Source organism: Hippopotamus amphibius, chromosome 13, assembly GCF_030028045.1.
Source record: "Hippopotamus amphibius kiboko isolate mHipAmp2 chromosome 13, mHipAmp2.hap2, whole genome shotgun sequence".
NCBI classification, from domain to species: Eukaryota; Metazoa; Chordata; class Mammalia; order Artiodactyla; family Hippopotamidae; genus Hippopotamus; species Hippopotamus amphibius.
Genome location: NC_080198.1, coordinates 39,539,372 through 39,545,371, shown reverse-complemented (window position 1 = coordinate 39,545,371; position 6,000 = coordinate 39,539,372). Strand labels below are relative to the sequence as shown.

General features: G+C 47.6%; 1 protein-coding gene across 9 annotated transcripts in view; it reads left to right on the top strand.

Annotated features, from left to right (window-relative positions):
* Positions 1–3,336: 3,336 nt before the first annotated feature.
* DHX30 (DExH-box helicase 30) overlaps positions 3,337–6,000 on the top strand; it is a 30,277-nt gene continuing 27,613 nt past the window's right edge. For 2 of the 9 annotated variants that reach the window (XM_057706020.1, XM_057706015.1), the window contains exons 1-3: positions 3,447–3,502; positions 3,865–3,998; positions 5,355–5,449. The gene's annotated coding sequence lies outside the window, so the exon portion shown is untranslated. Of the gene's footprint in view, positions 3,503–3,864; positions 3,999–5,267; positions 5,450–6,000 lie in introns of all 9 variants that reach the window. The other 7 variants (XM_057706019.1, XM_057706014.1, XM_057706017.1 and 4 more) reach the window with 5 other exon arrangements.

Genomic DNA, 6,000 nt, shown 5'->3' with positions numbered 1-6,000 from the left:
AACATTAAATACAAGGTAGCAATGATTTTCTCACACATTCATGATGATGGTTAGATACATGCTTAGAACTGAAACGGGTCAAAGGGCATGCACATCTGCATGCACATCTTAAATCTGATACTGCCAAGCCACCCTTTAAAAAAAAGTACTACCAATTTACTGTTCCCCCAGTAGGAGTGCTTGTTTCCCTAAACTGGAACCAGTCTCCCAGGTGAAAGTGCTCACTCACTCAACAACACTTATTCTGTACTTATTTCTGAATACTACCAGGCACTGTGCAATGGGCTTAGGATACAGTGGTGAACAAAGGATTAAGTTCTTGCTCTCAAGAATCTGTATTCTATATAAAGATTGCAGACGTAGAGAATGGACTTGAGGACACAGCGGGGCGGGGGAGGGGGCAAGGGGAAGCTGGGACAAAGTGAGAGAGTAACACTGACATATACACACTACCAAAAGTAAAATAGATAACTAGTGGGAAGCTGCTGCATAACACAGCGAGATCAACTCGATGATGGGTGATGACAGAGGGCTGGGATAGGGAGGGAGGGGATATGGGGATATATGTATAAATACAGCTGATTCACCTTGTGGTACAGCAAAAACTGGCACAACAGTGTAAAGCTATTATATTCCAATAAAGAGCTTAAAAAAAAAAAAGAATCTGTATTCTAGGGGGAAACAGGTGGTAAGTAAGGATACACACATAAATACACAAGGTGGTCTGGGAACCTGTCTCTGAGATAACATCTGAGCCGAGATCCAGATGGAGACAGAAAAGAAATCTTATCAATACTTGAAGGAAGACTGCTAAGAGTGTTTCATGGTTTTAATTGTCTTCTAAAAATAAGCAAAGTTGGGAGACTTTCCTGGCGGTTGAGCAGGTAAGACACTGAGCTTCCAATGCAGGAATCGTGGGTTCCATCCCTGGTCGGAGAATGAGATACCACATGCTGCGTGGAGTGGCCAAAAAAAAAAAAAAAAAAAAAAAAGAAAATTTGGGAGTTCCCTGGTGGGCCAGTGGTAAGGATTCGGCACTTTCACTGGCATGGCCCGTGTTCAATCCGTGGTCGGGAAACTGAGATCCCGCAAGTCCAAGAGGCACAGCCAACAAAAAAGCAAAGTTCCAATTCTATTCCTCAGTATATACCCAAAAGAACTGAAAACAAACAGGTGTTCAAACACTTCTACACCAATGTTCACAGCAGGACTACTCTCTAATAGGGCTACCACACAGGGAAGAATAAACTGGTAATAGAAGCTCAAAGTAGGGCCTTGAAGAATGAGTAGGAAACATCAGAAGTGGAGAAGTTTCTAGACAGAGATGTTAGCAAAGAATGAAATCTAGGGACTAGGCAGTGATAAGGAAATGACTAGGAAATAAGAGGTGAAATATATGGGAAGGGAGGGAAAAGACAGACACTAACTGGCACTCACCTTGATATAAAATGGATTTTATCAGCCTCACCAGATACAGCCATTCATTAAGAATAGTAAGGCTCAAAAACAGGAGGGACAAAAACCTCAAAAACCTTCAGGGACAAAACTAAAAACATAAAATGTGCAATAACGAAAAAGTTTAGAATGTTCCACTGGTGCCTCCTGCAGTGCTTCCTCTAGCTTTGGATTTAAGACATATTTGCATGCTTTTCTCATCCTCTCTTGCAGATTAGAATTTCCTTTGGAGCAGGGACCATGTCTTTATCACTTAACATTCACAACAGCACTTCAAACACAATCTGAATGAGGCTGAATCTATCATCTCCAACTTAATCATATTAACAGCATATAACCCGGGTATAATCTCAAAGCCATCTCTCCACATACCTGTGGCCAGGCACCAGCCTGAAGCTCTACAATCACCCTCTCATTCTTATATTTTCACTACTGAGCACAGTTCAATCCCTCATTACACTCATCTAATTAGTATCCTAGCTAATATTTTTCCAGCCAACTGTACCCTCACACTTACAGAATAACGTCCTTAAAATACAGTAGTTATTTTACTCTCCTACTTAGAAATGTAAACATGTCTTACAAAAAATACTTGATTAAAAATAAAGTCAAAATCCTAGCTTAGCGTTCCTAACTTTACTCTTTCTGCTCTATCTCCTCTAAAGAACATTCACCTATCCAGCTCTCTGGTCACACTGAACTATTGAATATTCTTAGGATCTGCCCTTTGTTCCACCTGGATGCCTTTGCTCACCTGGTTCCCTGTACCCCTGGAATACTTTACACTTCCTCCCCAGCATTTATAACTTTCTTTTTACTTTACACAGGTTTTCATCTTCTCTACTAGGACCTAAGCCCCTTGGGCGCAAGGTCTTTGTATCCGCCACACCTGCCTATCAACTGCTATATATCAATATCCGTGAAGGGATCATCTCCACACGTCTTAGCACCACGCCTTGCTCAAAATAGGTAATAATTACTTAAATGAATGATGGTCCATGCTCACCTCCCTCACCCTTCTGTCCAACGCGGAAAGCAAATAATAAACACTTGTTGAATTTGTTTGGACACAAATGACGGGATATGGCCACATCTTAAAAGCATACTTTAGGTCTTTCCAGCTGTAAAATCCTGACCTAGCTTCAGAGCTAACCCCCACCGAGATCTTCTTTTGAAGCTGGATTCCACTGAACTCACATAGGAGCCTCACTGGGAGGACTGCTGCGTGTATCAGGGATCAGGCCCTTTCTCACTTCTGAGGCGAGGGCGGAGGGGGAGGAGGCGTGACCTTCACACCTGCCCTGCAGCACTCCGACCTGCAAGTGCCACCCTGTCCTTTCCCCAGCGTTGTACCGTTGACAACGCGCCATCACGTAGATTTCATCCTCGTGACAATTCCGTGAGGCAGAAGTTCTCATCTCCATAAAGAAACAAGATCAGAGGGGAGATGGAGAAGAGAAGAGGCGTGGCAAGGCGCCGCGGCGAGGAAGGCGGGTGGAAGCCCGGGAGCCGAGCTGGATTTCGTGCCCGGCTCAGCCCTGGTCCGGCGTGCGCGCTCACTCGCAGGGGAGGCGAGGGGCGGGCGCGCAGAGGACCCGAAGGCCCTCCCGCTCTCACACTCTGGACGTTAAGCCTCTGCGAGGGCCCCACCGTTCAGACGCGCTCCCTCGGCGCCAGAGCCCCCCGCGCGCCCTACCCATTCGCGACCCCGCCGGAAGTTCCGCCTCGCCCACCGCGGCCGTCCCCCATTGGGCCCGGCGCCGGGGTCTCGCCGCGGGTTGGCCGCCCGGCGGCGTGAGCCCCGGGCAGCCCCTGCGGGCCCCAGGCAAAGGACCAGCTCGAGACCCCGCGTAGACGCGGGGTTGAGCGAGGGAGGTGGGGCCGGGCGCGCGGGACAGGGAGCATGGGCGGCCGGCGGGACTTCCGCCACGGGACCCGGAAGGGGCCGCGCCGCCGCTGGTGGGAGTTGTAGTCCGGCCGTGGTTGGGGGGGGGGCCCGCGGCTCATGCGCGGTGCACCGAGGCTTGTTTCACATCTGTAACAACAGGTGAATTGGGCTTTTAATTCTCCCCTTTCGTGCCCCCTTGAGGAGCTTCCCGCAGCCGGGGGTGGTCAGTGCGAGGAGGGGTCCGGGTCCGACCGCCGGCTTAGCGGAGAGTGGGGCGGAGAAGCGGGCGGGCCCGTGGAGCAGGCCGGGCATCCTAGGCCTGCCCGGGAAGCCGGCCGGGCCCAGCCGTGAGCAGCCAGGCCTCGGCCTGCCGTTGCCATGGAGCCGGGGCGGGGGCGGGGGCCAGACCGGTCCGCCGGGGCGGGCCTCGTAGCCAGGGGCACCGCGGGGGCCGCGGGAGAGGCCGCTTCATTGGCGCAACGACGCCTCCGCCTCAGGGGATGCTCTGTTTCCCGAGGCAGGGCCCGAAGGAAGCCCCCGGAGTGTCCTGGGACCTTTGTCTGCCCCCGTGCCGCCTGGACCGTTCGTCCAAAAGGAGGCCTCGTGCATTCTGCCCCCCCTGGTTTGCCCCGTTTTGCACCGACCTTGTCACTGGGTGAGGCCAAGGGGTAAGGGGTTCTTTGTTTGCTGGTGGTGACTTGCCCATTTCGCAGGGGAAGACCTAATGCATGTTGGGTCCTTTGTTTGCAGTGAACTGGAGTCCCAGGGGTCCTCAGAACCCCAGAGCCAGGAGTGTGGCGTTAGCATGCTGTCTAGCTAGTCCTCGTGTAGCAACACTGGTCACCTTAATTGTGATTTTGCAAAGCAGAGGTTGTCCACCTTGCAACCCCCATCCACAGGCGCTTGTCATGCACTGTATCAAGTGGACTGCAAATGGCCAGTTGCAGATTCTCAACCTGTTTTTGGTTGCAACTTACTGGCCAGAGCGAAATGAGACATTGTTTGATGGTTTCCCTTGCAGTTTTTTTGAAGGAGGTAATCCCGCTGTCACTGTGGGTCTTGACTACATCTTATAATTTACACTTAAATCTTGGAGTCTTGGAGCTTACAGGAGGGAAATTTTTTTTCCTGATATAGTATTTGGGATTTATATAGTGCTCTTTATTTATGTAGCTGTTTTTGGTGCAGGAAGTACATCCTTTGCTGCATTTTCTGCCTGTGTAGGTTGTCCCTTTACCCAAAAGATCCTCTCAGAGTGTTTTAATTTATGGAATTGTGGTCCAGTGTTTATCAGTTGGACCTTCTTGCCTCTTTCAGCCTTTGAAGATGTCAGTATAAAATAATCTTTCAAAGAATGAACCATGGGCCTTCTAAGCAAAAGCGTGATATGGAAATAAGTGGTATAGTATAAGCATGGAAAACTTTGGAGCTCAGTACCTTAACTGTAGGTTTGCATTCTGCCCTGAGGCAGTTATGGCACCTTGGGCAAGTTGTGTAAACTTCTCTGGAAAAATCAGCCTCAATTTCCTTCTCTGGGAAGGATAATTCCTGCCTCACTGGGTAGTTGCATAGATTGAGATAAGTATGTGAAAGTACTTTGTAAACTGTAGAACTGGTACTTAACATTTAGGTTTAGTATTTTCCCAATCTGGAAAAGCTTATCTACCTTAGATAGGTTCATATTATAGTCATATGGGAGTAGAACTCAAAACTGAAGGAAGTTTTGCTCTGGGCTTGGAGAATATGCTTTCAGGACTACGCGTCTCTCTTTACCATGACATATCTTTCTTGGTATCTTACAGGTGCAGATGTAGGGCAGCACACAATTTGATGGGTATAGAGTGGGTCATGGCAAGTCCTGAAGTGAGGCCAAAGTGTACAGTGCGTGTTTCGTGCCACTAACAAAACTTGTCCTTGTTGTTAGAGTTAGTAGATGAATTTCAATGGTCCGGAGCAACTTTCTTTCCCTGCGGGGGCCATCACTTTAGTGACCCAGCATTGTACTTCCCAGGAGGAGGCCCAGCCTCGTGATGAGGAATAGCAAAGACAGAATTCAGCTCCAGTTCAAAAGCCTACAAAATCTGAGACTGTTACTGCTCTTGTAAGGTAAGTTGATTTAGCCATGCACACAGAGCAGTGGTGGGTCTCATGCTCAGCCACACTGTAAAGCAAAAGGCATGTTTTAAATCCATTTGTGACTGTCTTGGAAGAAGGGTATCATTTTAAATTATACCCTCTCTCTATTCTTGAATCATCTCATAGTGACTCTATCTGGAGTTAGGTGGTGTTTCATTATGCAAGAAATCTTGACATAATAGTATTTTACTTATCTTTAGATTATTTAAGAGAAACTCTAAACCATAAAGGTTTCTAACATAATACTGTATAACAAGGAGGGAGGTTCTCTTTTACATCTCTAAGAAATTTTCTAGAGCTCTGTAAAATATCTCTAAAAGATCCTATCTTGAATCTCATAGTATATTTTTTAAGACTGATACAGGAAAATATAGTGTTACATGAGCCTTGGTTGGCATGGAGAGGATCAGGGACTTTTTAAAAAGCAAAACCAAGAGTCTGTTTACAAGCAAATAAACTTAAAACGTCTTAGCAAGAAAGTATTGTTTCTTAAATAATAATCACTTAGATGTTTTAGATTT